Source organism: Macaca mulatta, chromosome 4 (assembly GCF_049350105.2).
Source record: "Macaca mulatta isolate MMU2019108-1 chromosome 4, T2T-MMU8v2.0, whole genome shotgun sequence".
In the NCBI taxonomy this organism is placed as follows: Eukaryota; Metazoa; Chordata; class Mammalia; order Primates; family Cercopithecidae; genus Macaca; species Macaca mulatta.
This window is the reverse complement of record NC_133409.1, coordinates 139,734,811-139,762,289: the sequence shown is the minus strand read 5'-3', so window position 1 is coordinate 139,762,289 and position 27,479 is coordinate 139,734,811. Positions and strand designations below refer to the sequence as shown.

Genomic DNA, 27,479 nt, shown 5'->3' with positions numbered 1-27,479 from the left:
CAGATTCCCTAAAGAGGACCAAAGACTTCTCCAATGGGTGGAATAGATAGAAAAGCAAGAAAAAACCAAATTGTAGCACTTGGCGTGGAGCATGGACAAAAAGCACTGGATTAGAGAATTAATGCTGGGGACAGGTCTGTGTAGCAACAAGACATGACGGAAAAATGTTAGAAGGAAAAGGTGGAAACACCTCTAAGCTGCAAAATTATCACAGATGGATCAAGAAGCCAACTCCTGGGAGCCCTCCGGATCTTCGGAGCGGGAAGCTCTCCAGGGCTGGGGGTTGCATTTCAGCAGAAGGATGTTCCTCTCACAGCCCAGTGCTGAGACACTGCTCTCTCTGAGGATGAGATGGGCAGCAAGTAAGCTCTTAGGTCAAGACTTCACAACTATTGACATTCAGGCTGATCATTCTTTGTTGGGGAGGGGGTTCCTGCACATGTAGGATGTTTAGCAGCATCCCTGGCCTTTATCTATCACTTGCCAGCACTCCCTACCATCATCACCACCATCACCAATTATGACACCCAAAAATGTCTCCAGACATTGCCAAATGTCCCCTGAAGGCAAAACCACTTCGACTTCAGAACTACTGTCCTAGATGAATTAAGTCTAAATTTTTATTTATTTTGGGGGCTTTAAAAACAATTCTGTTGTTGTTTTTTACACAGGATCTAAGAATTAAGTCTAATTTAACAAAGGTGGGTCACTGAGGGTAAACCCACTCTGCCCCAACAAACATAATCTATTTCCTTTTCACTGCCTTTTCTGAGAAGTTTCAAAATACAAATCTAAGGAAATGCAGAAACTAGAACATCAATATTTAGCTCACATGCTGCAAACCTCTCACTAGTGAAGTCCAAGCCTGCCTAAGGGCCGAGAAGCTCCAGCCAGAATTAGCTTTCCTTCCTTCTTTCTCTACTCTGCAGCCCCTCCAACATATCCCCTACCTACCAGCCTTTACCTTTCACTACTAAGTTACCCCCCATTTCCTTTACGTTTTTCCACAACCTTGTGGTTTACTCTGGCACAAGAACATCTTTCGGGCTGGCATGCACTGGTGGTTAATGACAAGGTGGTTTTCTAAGCCACAAACTCTATTAATTTTATGTTCAAATGCACTCGCTCTGTTCATGGGTGAGTGTGGGAGGCAACGCCTCCCCAGTGCTGAACACTGAATTCATTATAGTACTTCAATAATCAAACAAAGATAGTGAATCACTTTTTAATTGGGGGGAAAAAAGCCAATTTCATATGTTCACATTCGGGGCCACATTTCCCACAAGAATTTTTACATCAGTAAACCAAGATGCTACCTTTATTTATTTATGTATTTATTTTTTGAGACAGGGTCTGGCTCTGTGGTATAGGCGAGAGTGCAGTGGCGCAATCTCAGCTCACTGCAACTTCTGCCTCCCAGTCTCAAGCCATCCTCCCATCTAGCCTCCCAGGTAGCTGGGATCACAGGTACATGCCACCACGCTTGGCTCATTTTTACATTTTTAGTAAAGACAGGGTCTCACTCTGTTGCCCAGACTGGGGATCTTCCCACCTCCGCCTCCCAAAGTGCTGGGATTACAGGCGTAAGCCACTGCACCCAGCCCAAGACACTACATTTAACACGAAAGATTCTAGCCAGGGAGCTGCCTGGCTATCAGGGCATCAAAACCAATTTGGAGATAAGAGAACCTGGGCTGAACTCAAATAAATGTTGTTAAAAGATGCAGTTTTGATTTCATTGTGGGTTTTTTTTAAGGCAACTTTATTCAGGCAGGACTGGAACAGGATGGGAAATACTAAAGTGAGGCTGGGTTCGAATTATTTTTCATCTGTTTTTAATTATCTATCATGCAGGTAGAGATGTCCAACCTTCAAAACCAGAAGAGCAGGAAAAATATGAGCTTAGCACACCTACACAGTCTCAACTCAGTGCTGGCTGGCCTGGCAGCAAGTCCGCACAGTGGCCACCAACCACAGTCAAGTTGGTACAGCTTCCATAGAAAGCTGAAAATCAGACTGCCATAAGATATGCCTGAAAGCATATCCCCAAGTTTCATCCACCTGAAAAATGCCAGTTACCATCACCTAGCACACCTTTAAGCAGCTTGGTGGCACTGCCAGAGTAAGAGACACCTAAGGCTTGGGTATTTCAGAAGGTGGGGATGCCGTTAGTAAGTTGATTAGAACTCCCAGAATTAGCCCAGGAGTGTCAAACAGCCACTGGAGGCAATCCACTTGGTTTTTAAAAAAGGTTTCAGTCTCATGTCCTGCGTGTTCCATTCATCATGTACAACTTCACTGAATTAGCAGACAGTCCAGCTTATGGCTTCCATGCCTCCACCAAACAAGATTAGAGGAAAACAAAAAAACAAAACAAAACAAAACAAAACAGAAATGAAACCACAGGGAGGCAGGCAGGTATCCAAGTCATGGGCCCCAGTGTGGATCAGTCTGGATGCACTGTGTGTCTAGAGGGTCCTGCAGGTGAAAACAGCCTCTGTTACTGAATCCTTCCACCAAGACTGGAACCTAGACACCCAGAGCAGGCCTTAAACACAATCTGAGAATGACAAAGCCAAAATACCACAGACATAAGATAGAAATGGGGAGAGGAGGTACTTAAAAAAGAAAAAATCGAGACAAACCATTAGCTTTTCTTTAAAACAGCCCACTCCCTGGTGCACTTCCAGTAGAATACAGTTGACACTGAAATCTGCAAGGCTATGGCACAGGCAGGAAGCGAGGTGCACCTCTGTGTGTCAGTGGCCAGTCTGCCTATCCATCAGCAAAGCTGGAGGATGCCGGGTCAGGATGTGTCCTGGACAAGGAAAAGCTGGCCCTAGAGAGACATTCTATTGCCAGGCTACAGACCACACCCCAAGCACAGCCCTCTCAGAAACTGATGCCAGTGAAGGCAACGTGGGAGACGCAGGCTGTGATACGAGTGAACTAAGGGGAAGGACACTGCTCCATCACTTCGGGTCACTGCTGGAGGCCTCCACTGCCCATCTCTCCATTGGCATCCCTTGGCGTTAAATAAGACCAGACCAGTGACCTAGCACAGAGACTCTGAACCCCAAAGAATGTGCCCAGCAAGCATGGGCTCACCATTCCTGTTTTCATTCTTTCATTATTAATATTATCCAGCCATCACTGATTAAGCACCTATAATGCCTTCCCTCCCAAATGCTTGATAGGAAGGGAAAATGAGGCAATTCAGGTGAAGCCCACACAAACACATAGCTCTTATCATTAGCACAGCTATTACTGTGAGCTCAAACCCACTCAAAGCCCCTACAGAACTAACTCAACCTGAGCTAAGTGAGCTAAGTGATCTCCTTTTTCAAGTCATCAGTTGGAAATGAAAAATGGAGGTAGAGGCAGAGAAAGAAAAAGTGTCGGGGGAGAATTCTACTTTCCCACGTCTTCAAGTCCAAGAGCTAATCTAGTCCTACAAAGAGTCCTACCAAGAGGGAGTGCCTATCAGAAGCTTCATTTCTCAGGACCACGTTTGCTCTTCAAATGAAAAGCTAGTTGTCTAAAGGAACAATCTCTCTCTCCATCTGGCCAGCCAGTGACTTGTCCCTTGTATGTGTGAAATGTGCCTTCCCCGACAAGAGGCATTTTAAGTTTGACGGGGTTTTGTTAAAGTTAATATATGTGGGCTCTTTACAGTCTTTGAAACTAATTATTGAATTGCTTCTCCTTTTTCAAGTCATCAGGTGGAAATGAAAAACTGAGGTAGAGGCAAAGAAGGAAAAAGTGTCGGGGGAGAATTCTGCTTTCCCCACGTCTTCAAGTCCAGGAGCTAATCTAGTCATACAAAGGAAGGTATACAAGAGGGACAATTTAAATAACTTTCCCAGCCTTTAATTAAGCAAAGTAGAGTGAAAGGATCAACAGCCTCTGACACGAATTTGCATACCCTTTGCCAAGTTCTGTGTGTGTGGAGGGGGAGTTACATCTTCCCTAAACTTGTTTCACACTCACTACTCACTCTCTCCACAGGCCTCGTAAGAGGCACAACCATTTAAAACAAACAAGAACTTCTACCCCAACCATTTGAGAGAGCTATGTGATTTTAAAAAGAGAAAAAAAAAAAAAAAAAGGTCAACAGCGTTCTGAGTACATATCACAAGCTTTGTTCTACTCGCTTCCCCACTTCCTGTTGCTTCCTCACCTCGTAACTTTTTATTTTTGAAGCCTATGCGTTCACACTGGTATCACTGTAAGGTTTCAGTGGGAGGCCGTCGGAGAGACCAGGATGAGGAGGCTCTGTACTGTTCTGAGACACACAGGACTGTACGAAAGACAGAAATCACAACCGCCCGGCCCTCAGGAAAGTACAGCCAAAATTTCACTGCTCCCGTCAACGTGGGGGTGCTAGGAAAACAGTTGTGGGCAAGCTTTACTTTGTGGGGAGCGCACTGTGTGGGCAATGGTCACTTAACCACTAGTTAGTACCAAGTGGCTTACAGCTGGGAACAAGGGGAAAAAACATTTGACACCCACAGACCAAGAAATACCCTGGAGGAGACACGAGCCGGCTCTGCAGGTTACTCGGGCCTCTCCAAACACCTGCCCAAGTCCCGCACTCCAGGGAGAGATCCACTGGGAAAAGGAACTGAAAGACTGAAATGCTTTGTGAGTGGGACCCTGTCTTATCTCCAGCTTAGAACAGAGGTCAGAACAAAAGGGGGACCTGGACACCATTTGGCCAGCCCCTTCCTGTTACAGAGAACACCAGGACCAAGAGCTGTTATCACAAAGCTAATTTACTCACGGGAGACCAGGTACTGGATCCCAGTTCTCCCATCTCCCAGGACAGGGCTTTTCAAGATCTTCTCAAATTACATGGGGCAGGTGCTCAATAAATGTTGGCTCAGCTACACTGGACTGCAATGCATGGGGGGCAGAGAGGGCAACCTTAAAATACTTTTTGTCTGTTTGATACCAGGAGGTCCCATCTTCTAGAAGATATTTTGGGGGTTAGAGTAGCCTGTCCTTGTAATCTGCTCTGGCTCTTAAATGCCTAGGGTTAAGGACTGCCCTTCAACAGGTCCCTAAGCTACATTGCTGCACCCATCTGCCATTATTTCCCAGTCGGTGGGAACAATTCTGGGAGATAGGGTGATGTCGTACAAGGCACAGGGCAGGGAATGAAAAGCTGGGCTCCAGCCTCTGATGAACAGAGTCTCAGCAGATGGCCTCAGGGAGTCCTCCTGCACCCCACCCCACCCTCCCCCATGCCTTCCTGCATCCACGTGTACCCTTTGAACATGATCTCTAAAAAGCCGCTGGTCCTATGGGTCTCGGATCCTAAGAGCCTATACTCTCCCGTCTGCTGGCCACCACAGAGCTCGTTCTTCTGCCCCTACCTTCACCCTCAGCCTTCTCGCCTACTCTACCTGCCTAGGACATCTGTGGGCCCTCAGAACATGGAGCAGTGGGTTGGAGGGTTCTATGTACATTTGTACCTAATTCGAGTTTACCATGAGCTCTCAAAGTGTCTTCTGGAATCCTTCCCATAGAGTAAAGCTTTGCTCCCAAAATAAAATAAAACTTAAAATGTGATGAAGGCCTGTATGGGCAAGGTGCTTGGCCAGGGTCAGGCTGGGCTGTGTCTCAAGGACTGGGAGAAAGACATCCAGAGTTGGAATCCAAACAGCCAAAGTCCAGCCTCACCCCATCAGCCTCTATCTCCTTCCCATGACTGATTTTCTTCGCAGACCTCATCGACACCTGACATTGTAGTAGATGTGTACACGTTTACTTATTATCTGTCTTGCTCTTTGGAAGGAATGCTCCATGAGGGCAGGGGCTGGCTTTGTCTATCCTGGGAGCCAAGGCAGTGCCTGGCACATGACAGGGGTGTGATGCCTGCTAAATTAATGAAGAAATGAATGAGTGAATGAATGAGGAGTCGATCCTGGATGTGCCTCAATCACGACCAAGTCACTTAACATCTTTAAGTTTCCTTATTTACAAAACAAAGATAATAATCACATATTCTTTATGTGACTGGAGTGAGCATTAAACAAGAAAATGATCATAAGAGCATTTAGGAGGTACCTGGCACACAGCAAACCATCGATAAACGTTAGCTATTACTTGTTAGCCATTATTATTATTATAGTCACTGATGGAAACAGAGAGAAATAAAGCCTCTTCATTATACCCTGGGCAGTTTTTAGGCTAACTGAAATTCTGTGTGTGTAAGACCTACCTAGAAAGGATCATTAAGAGAGGTCTGAGCCATGGGACTGCATAGATACTATGGGTCCCTCAGAGCATCAGTCTTAGCAGAAAATCTTTTCATGTCCCTGAAAGTGATAAGCTCATTTGCGCAAAGGCTGCTTTATGGGTCTCTGATAGCATCATCCCAGCAATTAAAGTCTTCAAATACCTGATTCCTGTCCTCAAGAGCTTACAGTCCAGCTGGGGGAAATGAGACATTAACATATGAAAGGAGAACTATAAATTCAAACTCAAGACAACATATGTCAAATGTCAAATGAGTACACTGGAGACGAAGTCCTGAGAAATGCTGGTAAGGTGAATGTTTAACAAGCAGCTCTCTCTCTCTCTCTCTCTCTCTCTCTCTCACACACACACACACCCACACACACACATAATGCGGTGGTCAATTTCCATGGTATAAATACTCCCACTATGGCGTTTTAAGTTGTCGATGCGAGGGCCACTGGACGTGGAGTTGGGAAGAGAAGTGCACAGTCAACTCCCATAAGCTGGTGTGAGCCAGCTTCCACACACACCACTGGTCTAGGTCCTATTGTCAATCATCTCTCAAAGAGGTCAAGGGCTATGGACCAAGTGGTCAGTGCTAACAACCAGCATCTTTGTAGTACTTCAGGTTACAAAGCACATCAGAGGTCATTACTGTATTTCATCCTCACCATCTGGCCAGAAAGGCATTCCTGCCCTCATCTTGCAGATAAATAAACTGGGTTTCAAAAAAGTACCACAAATTTTTCACTGTCATTCTGCAAGTGACATTGTCAGGACTTGAACCAGTATCTTCTGGGGCAGCCAAGGCCTCTAGTCATCCCCTCTGCCACTGAGAAGGGGGGCTTCTCAGAGAAGTGGTTGAAGGATGATGAGAATTAAGTAAAGGGCAGAACAGAGATTCGGGAGAGGTACAGCGCTTATCCAGATGGTGAATTCACTGCAGAGTGCAAAGGTCACGGGAGTGTGCAAGGCCTGGCAAAACCAGAAACTAATGCAACCATTTAGGTTCAGTGTGCTTCACCAGAGAATTTCTTTCCTAAAACAGTGACCTAGCTATTAAAATCTGCATTCCCAAATCCACTGCAGTGTTAGGTGAACGAGCAAAAGAAATGGAAGGCAATTTAGATGACTAAATATAGGGGGGCTGGTTAAATAAGTTATCGAACTTCCGCATAATAGAATGCTGTGCCACCACAGAAAGTCAGGTTTTAAAAGAGCAGTGTACAACTAGGAAATCCTTACAATAGAGTTTTTAAAGCACATTATATAACAATATGTGCAGTATGATTCCAGTTCTGTAAAAATGAACAAGCAGGCAAACTCTCCAATGTATATATGCAGGAAAAAAAAAAAAAGACTGGGATGTAAACTTCCAAATCCTCACACTGGTTTCTTCCAGAAGGATGGATGTTTTTATTTTCTTCTCTATGATTTTCTATATGTTCCAACTTATTTCTATAACAGGTTGGTTTTATGACCATAAAACAGTAAACAGACTAGATTTTTAAATCTGGATTTTCAAAGCCTGAGAAGACTAACTACAAAGAGTCAGTAAGGTGACGCCCAGGAAGACACCCCTCTAGGGTGAAGGTCCAGGTGTTCAAGCCTCTGATACTTTCCCCGTATACCCCAAAGAGACAAGCCAGGTCACCCCCAAACTGCAACTCTCCCCCGACATTACACTAACAACAGCACATCCCTCCATACCATCCCCGTGCTCCCTCTGTCAAGAGGCTATCCTGTCTACACCCTCCCCTGATCAACGCCCACCTCGGTGGGGGGCAAGGCTTGGAAGGCACAGCAGAGAAGCCAGGCACAGCCAGTAATTCATGAGCACCTTCCGTGTGCTGTGCAGTACGCTGGGGCTTCACACATGGGACTATAGATGTACACATTCATTCTAATACCTTGTCATTGCTTCCAACACTTTCCAGGGAGGAGACTGAAGTTCAGAAACAATATCCAGGCTCATTTAGCCAAGCGAGTGCCCAGGATTGGGAATAAAAACCAAGTCTAACCAGAATTGGTCTACAGATGCTTAAGAGGCTTGCCCAACAACTGCACTTGGCCATTAGGAAATGCAAAATACTAATAATATAGCAATACCAATGCAAAAAACATTTCAATTCAACTTTTCATTTACACTTAGGCTGAAAGTGCACCACCAGTCCTGATTTGAGAATATAAAAATACAGATATTTAATAGTTCTAAAGGAAAGAAAAGGAAAGGGGGGGGTAACCTTAGCTCTGTGCTCAACCCTCATTCAGTGAAGTAAAAATAAAAACCCAACCTCCCCCCAACACATTGTGCTTTAATGAAAGCACCAAGCCAATCTTCTTCACTACCGCCCACTACAACCCACTTCGTTTAAATTTAGGCACCCACCAGGCAAACTGTACCCAGCCGCATTCTCTGAAATGAAGTCATAAAATTCTCATCTGTAACACCGGCACTTGTTCCCAGGAAAACAGGACAGGTGGGGTAGACAGGGCTGGCATCCTTCTGGGGAGTCCGGGCCGTGCCTCGGAAGAGCCCTTTGCAAAGAGTTGGTTCCGTGACCAGGCTCAGCCCACATGGGGCTGTGTGACCTTGTGACAGCCAACTTCCCCTCTACGAAGTCAGGGTGGACTAACTAAAAGGAGCGCTAAGGCCCAACTAAATGTACAGCTCTATGGCTAAACTCCCAACACCCAGAGAATGAGCAGCAACCCAAGATGTGGGTGGAGCAGGGCTAAATTTGGTGGTGTGACCTGGGGCTGCTGTCATTCTTAAGCTCTGGCTCTTGCAGTATTCAGTTCTCAGGAAATCTCTGGCAACAGGAGGGGGACAGAGGATTGAGCCCGAAGGAAGACTTTGGCAATGAAGGCTCTGTGGCCACCCTTTGGTCCCATTCAGGCAAGATCGGAGAGATTTTGCCCACTGGGACTCAACAAACTGAGTCCCTGATGACATACCTGGCTTTGTAAGTGTGATCGGGTCAGAGAAGAGACCAAAGAGAGAAGCTACTAGCTAACGAACACTCTCCCCAGTTTTCTGGATGAAACTGAGGCTTGAGGAGACCACAAGCTAGCTGGATTTTTCTTCCAGCAACCCAGTCCATGGATTTTTTTCCAAGGTTCTCTTCCAGTGTTTCATGAACGTGTCTAAGCCCTTCCAGTAGGTCCATAATCACCCCTCAAGCAGAGGAATGGGACACCCTGGAAAAGGGGAATACAATTACCATTTACAACTCAAGGAGAAGCACGGCCTTAACAAATGCATAGTTCACATCTCCATACTACAGATGCCATCAAACTACCTCATGCTCTCGAGACCTGTGGATTAACCGCGCTGTTCAACCAACATGTGATTCCAATTCCTGCAATCAGTGGACGAGCAACTGTCATCTGATCAATGGCCATGCACACATGTATGTGTGCGCACACACACAATTCTGGTCTTCCCCAGGCCCTGCCCCGCTTCACACCTGGAATGTCCCAAGCAGGTCTGTTCCCAGTTCCTCATCTTCTGGAGCCACCCTCTAAGGACTCCATCAGAATCCAGCAGAAAATCAGAAAGGGTCAGAAAAAGGAGACGTAGAGGAAAGTGGAGGGAAACTGATGGCTTCCGTGCTCGGAAGCTCTCAGATGTGTGACTTTACTATTCTGCTTCAGGAGCTGAGAAACAACCTCCCAGACCTCTCCCCTTGCTCTGACTGACTGAAACAAGAGCCCCAAATCTGGGCCCCACCCCTCCTCCCACCATGGCCAACTCAAAGCCCAGAATGCCCCACCCTCCAAAGGTAGTACTTTGAAGGCAAATAAAAGTGAGATATGCATATTATACTAATTTACACAGTGCTAAATTTACCCAGCCCATCTTCCCAAGAGGGGGAAATGATAGAGAATAATAAATACTTTTATTGTGAAAGTAAATACAGTACTTTTACAGTAAAATACTTTTTTAAAAAGTATTTAAATATTTAAAAAATACTTTTTAAAAAAGTATTTTACTGTAAAAGTATGGCTGATGCAGATAGTAGTGAAGATCATGAACTCTGAAATCAGGATCTGGATTCAAATATAGACCCTCTCACTTAGTAGCTGTGTGACCTCAGGCAAGTTACTCAACCTCTTTGAGATTTCTAGTCTGTACACAGTGTATTATAAGAGAGAACATATATAACTTGGGATTTATTCATTCATTTCCACAATGAAACCCACAAACTGTTTTCTTCAGCAGCCTGGGATGGTAGGAGGAAAATTACAAGTACCCCAAGAACTAGAAGGACCCAGATTTCAGAAGCAGAGTAAGAACAACAAGACAGACACATCAGTCCCCTACCATATCTAGGCCCCTGTATACACCCATACCCACACACTGCAGCAGGCGCTGTGGCCCTCACCCACAAATCCCCTTGGGCCACCCTTGCAGACAAGGAACACTGCAGAAATGATCCAAGCATTTGGTTTTCAAACTTTTTTTAGCAGCAGAATCACAGACCCCAATATAGAGAACAGAGATAAAAGGCAAGATGCTCTCAGAGCAGTGGATTCTAAGATTAACTGATCTGCAGCCCTGGAAGAAACTTACAAACTAAAATTACACTGTAGCAGAGAACGGGGAGAAAGAAAGGAGAGGAAGGAGACAGAGGGCATCATCCGAGTATGGAGACAAGAAATTTGATGTGTAACTGGGTTGGGACCTCGTGAGGATTACATCTCATTTGTGAGACAAAAACCAACAGCCTCAGGCACTTTCCCCAGAAAGTGTCCTCTATACAAACCCCTGGATAGAGGGGTCAAATGACAGCACACAGGCACTGTCGGATGTACTGTAGAATGACAATATTATATTATTGATTAATGTTAAGATATTATTTAATATTAAATTATTAAGATTCAAACACTCACCCTACTCCCTGAATGGCTTTCACCTGCCTGACTAAATCCCCTATGTCCCAAGACTTCTTCTGAGAAAATAGATCCAAAATGCCCAATGCCTTTGCCCCAGGAAATGCCACCTCCTATTCAGCCACCACTCTTCACCTCATTCATCCTCGTTGTTTGTCCTTTCAGGTTTCATGAACAGCATTTGTTTACCAATAAAAACCCCACTCCATTAAACAGAAGGACACCCAGCCAATTGTGCCAGCTCAGAAGCTTGTCTCCATCAGAAATGCATTAACAACCCACACAAAAAAAGTGTATGACTTGCTAGTTTGGGCAGGTCATAGGTCAGAAGATACCTGCTCTTAGAGAAATAATATATATAGCAATCGTCTGATAAACCAGCCAAAGACCAATATTACAGAGGAGTGGCACTGTGGAGGGTCCTCCAGAAAGCATGGCCAAAATAGAATATTCCTTCCACTCATCACAGAAAGTCTGAGTGATGTGAGTTAAGATAGCAAAATATTTTAACAAACATTCCCGCTGGTCAGAAGCCAATTCCACTTTGCAACCTGAGTCCTATATTATTATTTAGGAATGACTGTTTAGTATCAGTGATCCCCAGGAAGGTGATAAGGCTAGCAGGATGGGAAGGGCAGGGGCCCCGAATTCAGAGTCCTGAGTTCAAAGCCCAGCTCCAGCACTTGCTAGCTGTGTGCTCTTGATTAGATGATGTATGCAGACTGGATAAATGTACACAAAATATTCAATAAATACCAGCCCTCTCCTAATGCCTTCCTTCTATCTCCAACCCTACCCCCAAAGTGAAGCAGGTCTGAATATTTTGTAAAACCATTATAGGGCAAGTACCGTTTAAACCCAGGAAAGAATCACCTCTGTGTTTGTGCAGTATGGTAATAAGGAATCCAGAGTATGGCCATCACATGCCCTTGGTCCCTATTTTCCTAAGCACCTTTCCATAATTTGCCCAGTGCCAAAATTCTGTTCATCCTTCAAAACTCAGATCCAATGCCATATTTGCATCTCTCAACAAAAATTAACCCCCACTTCCACTACTCCATTTTGCCTGTATGCTTATTACAGTGCTTACTTTGTTCTCCTGGGTATTACAGTTATGTTATGGTTCTGCCCCTCCAACTCCAAAGAAAAGACTCTTCAGAAATGGGATCTTGTCTCTCTCATCCCCCAAACCTTCTGGGCCTGGCACATTGCCTTGTGCTTGGCAAATCAAGAAAGATTTTGGATGAATGGATGAATAAATGGATAGATAGATAGATGGATGGGTGGACGGATGGACGAATGTATGGGGAAAGAATCCATTCAAGATTGTCCTGATACCATATAAAAATGCATGGTCAAAGCAATTCTGTAGTGAGAGCTCATTTTAAGTAAGCCAATGAAACTACAAGAAGGTCATGCACTGCTAGGGAGACCATCCCACATGTAACACCAATACTCTGGGGAGTAGCAGAAATACTGGCCTGGAGCCTACGCTGTGTAGGCCTGATTCAAGCCCTGATCCAGTGGGTACTTCAATAAGTTCCCATCCCCTCTATGGGCCTCAGTTTGTTCATCTCACTTCCTGCCGCCTGGAAAACAGAGAGAGAGACTTAACCAGATGGAAGGAAGGCAGGCAGCATGGAGAGAAAAATGCGACATAGTCCCCAGGGTCCAGTTTTATTTTCTAAATGGTTTTGTTGTTTGGTGACTTTTAAAAAGAAAACTCTAGAGGAAGAGAAATGAAACAGAATGTACAGAATTTTTTAAAAATAAAACAAAAATCAGAAGGAAGTAGGGCCCTCTCGTAAGTTTCTCATTAAACCAATACCGTAGTCAAATTATAGTAATGAGCTCGAGCTATCATTCCCTTTACAGACAAAAACATATTAAACCTGAAATGATCAAAGAGAAAGTATAGGCCCCACCACACTAAATTCTACCCCAGAGTTCCCCTGAAAGTGAGGTCTAATCTTTCCTGACTACCAAGCGAGGGACCTGGGTTTCTTCAGGTATCTGCTTGCATGAAAGGAAGACGCACTCCTGAATGGAAGCCAATATCCGAATGCCAGCACACAACCAGGAAAGAACCCAGCCCTTGGAGTGGCTGCAGCGCTGGGGTCCCTGGTCAATGCAATCCTAATGTAGCTTTGTATCTAAAACACTGGAGCAAGCAAGTTCTTCCAGTTTTAACGCTTTAGAAAAGTCACATGCATTGCTGTCGTCTGTTCCAGGCCTAATGCTGATCTGAAGTAACCAGAACTTGACCATGGGGACGAACGGGAAGTAGGGAGGAGAGAAGAACTCCAGTGGGTCATTGAGACTAGAACTGTGGCATTCTTAACATGTCTGGTGGTAACTGAATGCTCTGGGAACAGAGGCCAGCTTCTCTACCCTAGTTTCTGATTCCTATCCCTCTCCCATGGTCAGATCCTCTATGGTGTGGTAGTGAATGCAGAAAGTCACTTTTGTGGCCCACCACTAATCCACACTCTTTCTGTCCTCCAAGAGGGTCCCACAGGACCTCAAATAGATAGAATTATTGTATTAGAACATTCTGGTATTCCAGGAGTCAGTGTGAGGCTGTGCGAAGAACATACTCTTTGGAATCAGAATTGTGTGAGAATCCTGATTGTTACTCAATGGAACGCACCCCAGAGGAAAGCCTGCTTTCACTGTATCCAGTCGTATCCAAACAGGAGTCACAGGACCTGCATCTTTTGTGTGGAGAAAAATACTCCTGGTCCCAGTCACAGAGCATAACCTAACCTCAGCCAGCTACACCCTAAATGAAGCACCACTACTACACAATGGAGAACCAAGCACAGGGGTCTCGTACAGCTCCATGTGATACAACCCAAATGACAGCTAGAGAATAACAAATATAACTATCCTGTGGGGTGGGGTAGGGGCTGCAGTTTCACCCTGTCTCATTGCGAGGGGCTTTCCTTTGGCACTTCATTCATTCACGATTGCTTGACACTGGCTTGCTTATTGGGGGTATGCCTGGGGACAAAGCTGCAAACAAAACACAACCTTCTCCCCACCCCCCAGTCACCCACCACCACCAGGGCCTGTGCCCTTAGAAGGGCAGTAAACACTAGCTGGAGGAACAGCAGCATCCTTGTGAGACTGTGGGTTCCAGAAGCAAGGGGGCTCTACTCTAGGACAATCACCTCCCCAGAAAGCTGGGGATGGGAAGAGATGAGGACTCATGGAGAAGACACCAGCAATAAAGAAGGAGGCAGGCTTAAAGGGTGTCCTTCCATGGCGACCATTATCCTGAATGTCCCCAAAGTCCCAATGTCAAATAGTCTGTCACCACCACTCCCATAAACACTGGCTGTGTCCCAGACAGCACCACACTTCAGAATCTAAGATAGATGTTCTTGACAGGTCTTGCTCCCAAGGAAGACACAAGATTGTCTAGGAGACCCGAGTCCCAACTGGGGCCTTGGAAAGGACAGAATTCACCACCTCCTCTGCTTCACTGGCCAGAGAAAGGTGGAGGGGTGTGAAGTAAACTGCAGGGGCCCCTGGCCATCCTCCCAACGCACCAGAAAAGCACCACCCTGTCAAAGCATCTGGGGCCAATCATTCGAGAAGCCCAAGAGGAGGGCACAGGCCACAGAGGGTGGGAAGGGCAGGTATTCTATGGGGGCCAGCAGCAAATACCTCTGTGGAGAGGCAGCAACCAGCCAAATGAGTACAGAAGCCAATCTGAGATACTGAATTAATTACCATAAAAAAACAGGCCGTCAACTACCAGTTACCCAGAAGGAATATCTCAACAACCTTCTTTTCACCAAAGGCTCCCTCCACCATCCGTGCTCTCAGAATAAAAGATTCACAACACTTCTCATCATTACAACTACCACCTTTTCAGCCCTACTATGCTGTAGGCCTACACTAGGTACTTTAAATATCTCACCAAATCCTTAAAACCACCCAATTGAGGAAAATTGTTATTCTCCCCATTTTACAGATGAGCTAACTGAGGCTGAGAGGCCACATAACTTAACCAGAGCTCCAAGGCACAGATAAGCATACAGACATGCACAAAAACATTCTATCCACCCCACCAGACTTGAAACTCCATGAGACCCACCCCCAGGCCCTGCCACGGAGCCCGCTTGTGGAGAACTTAGCTCCCAGCTTGGTGCCAGCGTGTACGGGGCACTCCGTGGGCACCTCTCCAGCCACTTACCACTCTCTACCCCCTACCCGACCCCGCCCCACCTGCAAGAGGGAACGTGCTGTGCCTGGGAGTCTTGTCTTTTCAGTTCTTCACAACTGAGTTCATTCCCAAAGACTGAAATGCCCCAAGCCCTGTGTACCACTGGAGACCAAATGGAATTTCACAGATTCATTTCTTGAAAAGAAAACGATCACCTGCAGGCAGAGAGGAGCCAACTACATTTCTACTTAAGGAAAAAGGTATCGGGCTTTGAAGCATTCCTCTCAGTGGCCGATAATGAAGAAATAGGGTAGGTCCTTTTATTAAAAATTAATATTTTACATAAAAACAAAACAGACACAACATAAACCTCCAGTCTAGAAGCAAGTAAACACCAATTTGCACAGACTTGTTTAGTTGGCTCCAAAATGTGCCTTCCACTGTTTGGAGACCAAAATTAACTTCCAGTAGTAAATTTAGGAATGAAGAAGTTAAGATGGCTATGGACCCTCACCCAAGACCTCGGTACTACTTGGGGCCACAAAAAGGATTTTCTGTGTCTTTTTAGACCCCTGAGGCTGGGTTGCCTGTATTGCAGAGAGGGCCCTGTCAGTCCCAACTGGCATGCATCTGCCGGGCATCTGAAAGCTTTACAGTAAATGGTGACTCATCTACTGCAGCCACCATATGTACTGCTAATGTAATAAGCCGAAGTTTGTTCCATCCACATGAAAGAGAAACACTGGGTGCAGGGCTGTGAGTCTGACTCAAACTGAGACCCCTGTTCACCGCTACTCGTCAGCATCTAGCTGCAATTCAAACTGTAATTACCCAGCTCTTCGGGACTGAAGGCAGGGGGAAGGGGGGTTTCTAAGGAAGGGTCACATCCATAAACACAGAACTCACTTCTTATAAGTCATTTCTTTTGTTATTGTTGTTTATTTGGTTATTACCAAATGTCTACCCTTCTGAATTCTTATAAAGTCATTTCTTATCAAGCTAAGTCTCCCCATGTGGTCACTGATTCAACAAATATTAACGGAGTACCTACTACATCAGACACTACGCTAAGTGCCAGATACACAAGGGTGTGCAAAACAAGCTAGAATGCTGCCCTCATGGAGATTCTAAGTCCAGACTAGCTGCTTTACATACCTTTTCTCATTGAATAGATCCATCTTACAGATGGGAAAACTGAGGCTAGGAGAGGTCAGGGAAGTCACCCAGGGTCGCACATTAATTAAGTGGAGAGCCTGGACTCACACCCACTTCTGTGGCACCCTGAAGCTGAGGCTCTCAGCCACCAAGTTACTGACAGAGAGAGGAGCAAGGTCCAGTCCCGTTCTGAGGAAGCTGGAGCCTAGTTAGGACAGGGACAATGAAGAAAATATTGGGGTGAAAAAAGAAAGTACTGGGGTGCTCGCAGAGAGGGAGAGGCTCACGAGACAGAGACAGCAAACCTCAGCTAGGGTAGGATTCTGGACATCTTCCCCAAAAGAGGCCATGAAAGTGGTAGGGAAGGCCGGGCGCGGTGGCTCAAGCCTGTAATCCCAGCACTTTGGGAGGCCGAGACGGGCGGATCACGAGGTTGGGAGATCGAGACCATCCTGGCTAACACGGTGAAACCCCGTCTCTACTAAAAAAATACAAAAAACTAGCCGGGCGAGGTGGCGGGCGCCTGTAGTCCCAGCTACTTGGGAGGCTGAGGCAGGAGAATGGCGTAAACCCGGGAGGCGGAGCTTGCAGTGAGCTGAGATCTGGCCACTGCACTCCAGCCTGGGCAGCAGAGCGAGACTCCGTCTCAAAAAAAAAAAAAAAAAAAAGAAAAAAAAAAGAAAGTGGTAGGGAAACAAGGTCCAGAAAAGCAGGTAAAAATGAGGCTGGTGCTAGGCTGTCTCCCAAAAATTCATGGCCACCCGGAACCTTAGAATGTGATTTTATTTGGAAATAGGGTCTTTGCAGACATAATTAGTTAAGATGAGGTTATACTCATCGTAAGCTCACCTAATCCAATGACTGGTGCCCTTATTTATAAAAAGAGAAAATAGCGATACACGCACGCACACACACTCACTCACTCACGGAGAATGCCACGTGACAATGGAGACAGGGATTGCAGTGATGTTGCCACAAGCCAAGAAACACCCGGAATCGCCAGCAGCCACCAGGAGCCAGAGAGAGGCATGGAGCAGTTTCTCCCTCAGAGCCCCTGGATGGAACCAACCTTGCCAACACCTTGATTTCAAACTTCCAGAACCGCAAGAGCAGACATTTCTGTTGCTTTGAGTCATCCAGTCTGTAGTACTTTGTTTCAGCAGCCCTAGAAACCTAAGACAAGGCAAGCTCCAGGAGGCTATGCACACTGTGTGAAGGAGTCTGCACTCCACCCTGCAGGTGTGGGGCAGATTATAAGCAGCAGAATGGGATACATCCCAAGGCGCATTTTGTAACTGGAGCTTATATCCTTCAAATCTATGGCCTCCAGTCTGAGAACAGTTAGTGTCCTCCAGGGCTTCACTGTCCACTGTCCATGCTTTCCCTGCCCACATTCTTCTTGCTGGGCTCATCCGCACTGACAGATTTGAAATTCCATGAGACCTCCCAGGCCCTGCCACAGAGCCGGCTTGCAGAGAACCTAGCTCCCAGCTTAGCGCCAGGCATGTACGGGACACTCCGTGAGTGCCTCTCCAGCCACTCACCACTCTGCCCGACCCCACCCCACCTGCAAGAGGGAACATGTTGTGCTTGGGAGTCTTGAGTACTAGACTCAAGTACCAGAATCTGTTTGCAGATGGTGCCCGACTCCAGCCAGGACATTCTTCTGAGCAGATGCCTCTAAACTGTAGTTCTCATGGGTTTCTCAAGCTCAACATGTCAAAAGGTAATCTCAGCTCAACATCTTTCCCCTTACATCTCTTGGGTTCCCCCTCATCTTTGTCAGTGGTGCCACCAAGCATCCAGTAACATGCTAAAAGCTGGGGGTCAGCGTAGACTCCCCTGCACACCTCCACATCCAGGGAACTACAAAATTCTCTCTCCATTCTAGTCCCCCTTTTTCACTCCATAGCACAATTCCCATCATTTCCTCTCCGGATTCTTGCTGTGGCCACATGATGCATTTTCATTCCTCTAAGACTCTCCCTTTTCTCCCCTACCCCCACCCCAATCCAGTCATCTTGATTGCGAAGCCAATGCTGACTCCAAGAAGCACGGCTTTCAGAAAAGCTACCTCCAGCCCCAGTGCACCCAGCGTAAGGGCCTCTGGTGATTCACTGGCCTTAACCCCGTCAGCAGCCCCACCCAACCTCATTTCCTTATCCTCTCACCCCGGCAGGATACACTCCTCCTACATCTTGATCCTACCCTCTAACTGCTCTGTGTGCTTTGATTCCTGCTTCCTATCAGAGCTAAGCAAGTGCAGAATCTAAGGCCCTAAGGAGCTAATACCTTAGGGCTGCTGCTTTCTCTTACTAGGAAACTCTCGCTTTGGGTTTTCTTTGTATTCATCCAAAGTGGAGAACGTTCTCATTTGCAGGATTAAGAGAATTCCTCTTGCCCAAGGGTGGGACAGGGAGATTGGAGGGTCACTAAAAGTTTTACATATTTAGTCAAAGCTAATATACCCACACCCCCAGGCTACAGTCAGCAGATAGGTCAGTTTCTCAGGGGGTTGGATAGTGCTCAAAGTTGCAGACCAATGTAACAGCAACCACCACTTAACAGCTGTGCTCCAAAACTTTGGGTATTATTTAATCGTCGTGGTAACCCTACCAAACTAGGTGCTGTTATCACTGCCACTTTATAGACAGAAGAGTGAGGCATTAAGGGGTTAAGTACTCTGACTCAAAGTCTTACAATTGGGAAGGGAAAAGGCAGCAATTAAGAACCATCCCAGCTGTGTTCCAGTGAGGTCACTTACAAGGAAGGGAGGGAATTTGGTTCACACAGCCTTAAGATGTGAGGCCCCAGCACACAGGGTTATACTGATGTGTGCTCAGGGATGGAGACAGAATTTGAATCTCCTCCTATAGGACTCTTTAGGCCTCCATTTCCTTATCTGAAAAACAAGAATGATTAGCCCCACCCACAAGAGTTATTGGGAGGATTTAAATGAGATGATGTATGTTAAATTACAGAGCAAAATGCCTGGCACACAGAAGGTGTGTAATAAAGATAAGCTGCTTCAAATTGAAAATAGACGGGTCCTGCATGGTGGCTCACACCTGTAATTCCAGCACTTTGGGTGGCCGAGGTGGGCAGATCACCTGAGGTCAGGAGTTCAAGACCAGCCTGGGCAACATGATGAAACCCTGTCTCTCAAACAAATACAAAAATTAGCCAGGCGTGGTGGTGCACACCTGTAGTCCCAGCTACTAGGGAGGCTGAGGTGGGAGGACTGCTTGAGCCTGGGAGGCAGAAGTTGCAGTGACCTGAGATCACACCATTGCATTCCAGCCTGGGCGATAGAGCCAGACCTTGTCTTGGGAAAAAAAAAAAAAGGGGGGGGAAGGGACAGAATAAGATCAAGACAGAGAGAAGCAGGCAGAGGGGGAAGCAGTGCCCTGCCCCTGTGCATGAATCCCTTGTGATCACAAAAATAACAAGAGCAACAGCTAGTGTGTATAGAAGACTTGGAAAGTTCCAAGCAGTTTCCAGATACAACTCAGTTAGTCCTCCCCATATCCCTAGGAGGTAAGTTAGTCATCCTCATTTTACAGAGGGAGAAACTGAGGCTCAGAAAAGTTGGCTGACTTGGTCACAGTTATGGAGGCTGGCAGCTGTAAAGCTGGGACCTGGCCCCAGGTGACTAACTCCAGGTCCCACATCCTATCAACTGCTTCCTGAAAATCAGGCAGGCCCCCTTCCTGGTTCCTGACCTTCCTCTTCCCTCCTCATCTCAGAATCTTCTTGCCCTTCACCCTCTTCTCTTCTGCCCCTCTCCTCACTCCACAGAAGATGAACTCTGGCCAGTGCCCATGACTCCTCTTGTTGAAAGGGCATTGGTACAGAGGAAGGATCACAGGCAGAGCAGGCAGAGGCCTCTGTCCTGGACCCAAGTCAGTCCAGAAAGGAGCTCACACCCAAGTCCCTGCACACTCCAGTTCCCTCAGCTCACAGGTTGCAATCAGGCACCAATGAGGTAACAGACATGGGTATGTCCAATATATCCTAGATGACTGTTCAAATCTACCTAATGCCTTCTGGAACCTTCCTCAACAAATGCCGCCTCTCTCAGGCATCCCCTATACTGTATCTTGCCCAGTCACTAGCCCCTTGCCCTGAGTGGCCCCAATGTCCCTTGTCTTAAAAACAGCATCCCTGGCCTTGCTGCCTTCTCATGACACTTACCTCCCATACACCCTACTCCTCAGCCTCTGCAGGGATTTGTGTAACCACTCCCTCTGGATGTACAAGCTCCCCAAAGGCAGGGACAATAATCCACATCCCCTATGGGATCCTGCATTGTGTCTGTTTTGGCATGCATCCAGGGGAAACCTTGAGAAATAGTAACTGAAAAGCACAAAGAACATTTAAGCATGACATCTTAAGTCATTCTCACAACAAACCAGGGAGACACAGAGGTTACTCCCATTTCAACATGAGGAAACTGGGGCTTGGACTAAGAAACTCAAGGTCATCTTGCTCCCAAGTAAAGGAGCTCAATACTAGAATTCATTAGTTATGCCCCAAAGTGTCCTAAACACACCAGATAAGTGGCTGGCCTCCTTTCCTTTCTGCTTTTTCCACAAACCAGGCTTACAAAAAGTTTCAACTGCACGGTAAATCTAAGTCTGCTCAACAAAATGTTCTCTTTAAGTCTCTGTCTTCTCCTCTTAGGCCACATCTCCAGATCTGAAATGGAAGGGGCACATATTTATTTGCTGGAGGTTGCATTCTCTTTTCACTGTTATTCGCAGTGACTCTGTTGGCTGCCCTGTTTGGGGCTGTGTTTGTCTGCCTGCCCGTGTCTGTTGTCACGCTAGCCCTGGATCTGCCCCCCAACTACAGACATTCTGCAGAGATGGGACAAAACGAGGGAGAGCGGACAAGGGGCTCCAGGACTCTGTAAAACCGGCTCGACAAAGAGAGTGCTTGCTCAGAAGCCAAAAACTCCTGTGATCTAATTTGTGGGTGTCACCATTACCTCCTCTCAGGGTGGAGACTGGGAGCTTGAGAAGAGAGATGTGACTTGTCCAAAACTACATGGCAACGTAGTGACTCAAATCCAGCTCCATGTGGATGACTTCCCAGTGCTGTCTCTCCACCGCAACACATTTCCTCTTTTTACTACCAGAAGCTCCCCCCCCTTTCTTCTTTTAAAAACCAGCATTCCATGACATATTAAGAATTTGACAAAGAAAAAAACCTAATCAAAAGTACATCAAATAAGCCCTACACCTGTCCAGATCCTTATGGACGTGTGTGCACTGATATTTACCAGGTCATCATCAGCACAGGTAAGCAATTCCATATTCTTGTCCCACTTAACCTTGCTCTGTCTATCTCGTATCAAGTGTTTAAGTTCTCCACTGTACTGTTTTCACAGCATTTGCCTAACTATTCCCTAATTACCTGCATTTGGATTATTTCCGGGGTTTGTTTCTGTCTTTTTTTTTTTTTTTTTTTTTTTGCCATCTTTGGATAAGTGGCTTTCCTTCCTCTTGGGATTATTTCTGTGGGACTTATTCTTAAAGTAAAAACGCTGGTAAAAAGGTAGGAACAGGACCACGGCTCCTGTGGCCCATTTGTCCGGCATCACAATGCTCTCCAGAAAACCAGCTCCACGCACAGCAACGTTAGTGGTACTCTGTTTTCCTTCTCACAGGCCTCAAGAGTGGGCTTTATAAATGTAATCCATTTCTGGCTAACATGACAAGCAAACTGAAGTGTCACCTTAGAGCCGGCTTAACCTACATTTCTTTTGTGTTGAGATAGCTAAACACTTTGGCTGGGTGTGGTCTCTCATGCCTGTAATTCTAGCATCTTGGGAGGCCAAGGCAGGAGGATCACTTGTGTCCAGGAGTTCAAGACCAGCCTGGGCAACACATCAAGACCCCTATCTCTGCAAAAGTCAAAAAAGTCAAAAATTATCCAGGCACCATGGTAAGTTCCAGCTACTTGGGAGGCTGAAGCCAGAGGACTGCTTGAGCCCAGGAGGTTGAGGCTGCAGTAAGCCATGATTACACCACTGCACTCCAGCCTGGGTGACAGAGCAAGACCCTGTCTCAAAAACAAATAAATAAATAAATAAAAAATAAAAGAAAGTGAAACACCTTTGTATCTCTCAGTTTATGATCCAGGCTTCATACAAAATGATGTGTTCCTATGCCTGGGTTTTTCACCAATATAGTCTAAGTATTTGCTTAAAGATCTTCATCAGTTCTGTGCTTAACTTTGATAACATGTCTTATCCATTGGTTTATTACAACTGTTTCCCTCTTCCATTAACTTCGCTATATGTGTATATATATATTTATTATTATTATTATTATTTTGAGAGAGAGTCTCACTCTGTTGCCCAGGCTGGAGTGCAGTGGTGCAAACTCGGCTCACTGCAACCTCTGCTCCCCAGGTTCAAGCGATTTTCCTGCCTCAGCCTTCCAAGTAGCTGGGATTTATAGATGCGTGCCACCACACCTGACTAATTTTGTATTTTTAGTAGAGATGGGGTTTTGCAATGTTGGCCAGGCTGATCTCCAACTCCTGATTTCAGGTGATCCACCCACCTTGGCCTCCCAAAGTGCTGGGATTACAGGCATGAGCCACCGCACCCTGACATCTTTTAACATGATTTTATTATTTTTATCTTATAGATTTTATTCCTTTATAGTTGAACACATCTCATTCCATTAATGATCATTTTTATGGAATTTTCAAACACATTTGATCTCGAGGATAAAAATACCATCTGCTTCCTCTGAGTTTTAAGAGTTTGTAAAACTTTTTAATACACCTAAAATATATAATATATGATGTGAGATATAAATCTGAGTTCATTTTCTCCACATTGTTATCTAGTTTTTCCCAAGAGCCATTTACTGTAAAATTATTTCTTTCACTATTATTTGCCTCTCCAAATTTGTCATATATAAATGTCTTCCAGGCCAGGCGTGGTGGTTCATGCCTATAATCCCAACAATTCGGGAGGCTGAAGCAGGAAGATCACTTGAGCCCAGGAGTTCAAGACCATCCCAGACAACATGACAAAACAAAATGACAAAACCCTGTCTCTACAAAAAAAATACAAAAAATTAGCTGGGCATGGTGGTGCACGCCTGTAGTCCCAGCTACTCAAGAGGCTGAGGTGGGAAGATTGCCTGAGTCCAGGAAGTTGAGGCCACAGTGAGCCGTGATCACGCCACTGCACTCCAGCCTGGGTGCAGTGAGACCCAGTCTCAAAATAAATAAATAAATGTCTTCCATTTATTTAGATCTGTTTATTGTACTGATCTTCCATTTTCCTGCTTTATCCTACTATTGTACTATTTTAATAACTACTGCTTGCCTGCCTTGTTTGCTTAGAGAAGTCCTGCTCCTAAAAGATATTCAAAACATCCTTTGATATGCATGTCCACCAATTTTTCCTGACTATTATTATAGTTATCATGTTCCTTCATTATGAAGTATTTCATTGGAATTTTAACTGCCAAAAGGGCATGAAATCTAGGCATAAACTTTGGAATGCTGACCCTTTAATGCTTTAATTTCTGATCAGAAGCAGCCATGTAGGATTTTGTAATTTTCTTTGAATAGAAATTGTGTCATTTGCAAACAGCGATATTTTTATCTCTTCCTTCCCTATACCAATCCCTCTAGTTTCTCTTTGTTCCTATATTGTTATGACAAGCATCTGTTAAACTATGTTAAATAAGAGTAGAGATAAGGGGCATTTTGGTTTAGTTCCTGTTTTTCAGGGCACACTTCTAGTATTTCCCCACTCTGTATCTGCAGCCCCTGTGTAAGGATTGCTACATGGTTATACACAAGCAGGCTCTTTATCCTACATAAGGATAAATCCCCCAACACACCTATTTTTTACTCTTCTGATGCTTTATAATGCATATGTAATTATTTCCAGTATTTTTCTACATCCACTGAGACCAAATTCATTCATCCATCAAATATTTGTTGACTGATTATATGTTAGGCACTGTGCTAAATAATAGGTATTCTGATTTTTATGATTTCTTTCTATTAATATTGGTCTCTCTGTGTTGAATCAGACTTACATTCCTGAGATGAGCCTTGCTTGGTAATTTTTCAAGACTCATTTTTTGAGACAGGGTCTCACTCTGTCACCCAAGCTGGAGTGCTGTGGCATGATCAGGGCTCACAGAGTCTCAGCCTCCAGGGCTCAAGCAATCCTCCCACCATGCAATCCCTCCCAAGTAGCTGGGATCACAGGTATGCACCACTGTGCCCGGCTAATTTTTTTTTTTAACTCTCTGTAGAGATGGGGTCTCACTATGTTGCCCAGGCTAGTCTAGAACTCCTGGGCTCAAGCAATCCTCCCCTGTCAGGTTCCCAAAATGTTGGGATTATGGGTGTGAGCCACTGCACCCGATCTCAAGACTCCTTTTTTTAAAGAGCCCATTCAGTGATCATAAAATTCATCTGGAAAAATTAATAAAGAGTACTGAGATATCAACCTCCAAAACCCAAATCAAACATCACCTCCTGTGTGAAGCCTTCCCAAACCTCACTTTTATTTTTTTACCCTTGCCTTTCTGAAGTAGAGTTAGAGGCTCCACAGTCCCCCCTCCCTCCATCACCACATTCATTTATCACAGGGACTGTAATGCAGTCAATCAATGGCCACGTGTCTGATTCCCCTCAAGACTCAGTGCCCTGAGGACAGAGACATGGTATATCACCAGGGCTAACTACTATGGCTACTGGATGGTAGATGTGCAATAGACATTTCCTAGTTAGGTCATTCACCTATTTATTTATTCCACTGATAACTTCTGCAGCTGTGTGTTTACATGAAATTGATCTGTAATTTCCTTCTTGGGATGAGCAGGGCATGGACAAGTCCACTCAGTTCCAAGCACACACAGAGAAGCTGTGGTCCAGTGGGCAGGCTTCCTGTCTGGAGAGATGCTGGCAATCTCCAGCTGGCTGGGCTCACAGGGGCTGTGGGGAAGGGGACAGCCTAGAATAAAATTATGAATAGTCCCAACAAGTGGGCAAAGCTCTATGATGGGGGAGGTCAGGATGGGCAACCCTCTGCAACTCAGGCATCAGGACATCTATTGAAGGTTACTAAGGCTCCATCCATCTGGCTGGACTGGGCAAGACTCCAACCCCTAGGACTAGTGATGCTGGCTACTACTTATCAATAAACACTGTGTTAACACTAGTTATCAAAAACCAGTTCTATGACCACCCTGTCAGGTATATATCTATGAGACTCCTGTCTTATACATAAAGAAACTGAGGCCCGGGAGGGTTAAACAATTTACCCAAAGTTACACAGCCAGTAAGGACATGAGCTGGAATTCAAACCCATGTCTCCCCACCACACCTGGTTATCACTAACAAATGGACAGGACAAGGTCTCGGTCCCAATTCGGGACCCGGATATCAGGCACATTAGCAGAACAGGAACTAACACAGAAGCCTCTTAGAAGAACTGAGACTCAGAGAAGGAAACGGGACACAGTAACGAGGCAGGAGGCCCTGCGGTGTCAAAGCCAGAATAGTGTCTGAGCCCAGAATCCTAACCAGAAGGGATCTGAGTCTCCATTTCCTCAGACCAGACATGACTATAAGAGCTGAGGGCAGGGCTTGGCTGAAGGAAGTAACCCATGGAGCTGCCCTTACCAAAGATGAGGCAGGCAAGGTCTGGATGGGTGTACACCACTCAGCCCAACAGACCCCACAGAGAACCAACGTGTAGTCACACAGGCTTCCCACTACGACATCAGCTGCACTCAGAATGGGAGGGAGGCTGTGGAACATGGAGAATCTGACTTTGAATAAATGTCTGAAAATCTTGGCCTTTGGTTTCCTTATCTGTAAATAAACAGGGCTGGACCAGATGACTTCTGCAGACACTATGGATTCTGTTTCTCATTTGGGGATTCTTTGTCTTAACAACACTATTTATTTGAATTTTTTTAAAAAATCTTTTTTTTCTTTTTTGAGACAGAGTTTTGCTCTTGTTGCCCAGGCTGGAGTGCAACGGTGCGATCTCGGCTCACCACAACCTCCACCTCCCAGGTTCAAACGATTCTCCTGCTTCAGCCTCCCAAGTAGCTGGGATTACAGGCACGTACCACCACGACTAGCTAATTTTGGTATTTTTAGTAGAGACAGATGTTAGTCAGGCTGGTCTCGAACTCCCAACCTCAGGTGATCTGCCCACTTCAGCCTCCCAAAGTGCTGGGATTACAGGCATGAGCCACCGCACCCCGCCTAAAAAAAATCTTTTAAAATATTTCCTGGTGCTCTACATGTTCAGAGAAATTTCTTTAGTAGTGAACTATAGAAATGATTCCTGAAAGTACAGTCTTAATAGCACCATTTAAATCAGGGGTCCTATGTATGGTCATAGCTAGCTAGGCTTTAGGAGGCTTGCAGCTCACACAGGCAAAATAAAAACTGGGAGTTTGGTGTGCATGAATACAGAAGTGGGGAATGTTTCTGAAGGGAAAGTCCATGGCTTCCATCATATTCCCAAAGACGTCTGTCAGCCACCAAAAATGTTAAGAATAACTAACTGATCCAAATGGACCTACAAAGTCAGCTCAGTGATGGGGCATGATGGCTCATGTCTGTAATCCCAGCACTTTGGGAAGCTGAGGCAGGAGGATCACTTGAGGCCAGGAGTTCAAGATCAGCCTGGGAAACATGGTGAGATGCCTGTCTCTCCAAAAAAAAAAAAAAAAAAAAACTAATTACAAAAAAGTAGCCGGACATGACAGCCATGTGTCTGTCGTCCCAGCTACTAGGGAGGCTGAGGTGGGAGGATCACTTGAACCCAGAAGTTTGAAGCTGTGAGGAGTCTGAGTCAGTGAACTATGGCTGTGCCACTGTACTCCAATCTGGGCGACAGGGTGGGGCCCTGTGTCAAAAATAAAAAAAATGAAAAAACAACTCAGCTAAATCAGTGGAGGCTAGGACAGCAATGTTTAGCCATAGCAGTCAGCTCAACTGA

General features: G+C 45.6%; 1 protein-coding gene and 1 pseudogene across 49 annotated transcripts in view; both read right to left on the bottom strand.

Moving 5' to 3' along the window:
- Positions 1–27,479, bottom strand: part of TRERF1 (transcriptional regulating factor 1) — a 227,489-nt gene that overhangs the window by 158,993 nt on the left and 41,017 nt on the right. For 5 of the 49 annotated variants that reach the window (XM_077999931.1, XM_077999947.1, XM_077999956.1 and 2 more), the window contains exon 1: positions 8,636–8,942. The exons of the other annotated variants lie outside the window; for them this stretch is intronic. The gene's annotated coding sequence lies outside the window, so the exon portion shown is untranslated. Of the gene's footprint in view, positions 1–8,635; positions 8,943–27,479 lie in introns of those variants that run through there. 49 annotated transcript variants of the gene reach the window in all.
- On the bottom strand, positions 26,756–26,835 carry LOC114677952 (small nucleolar RNA U3; annotated as a pseudogene).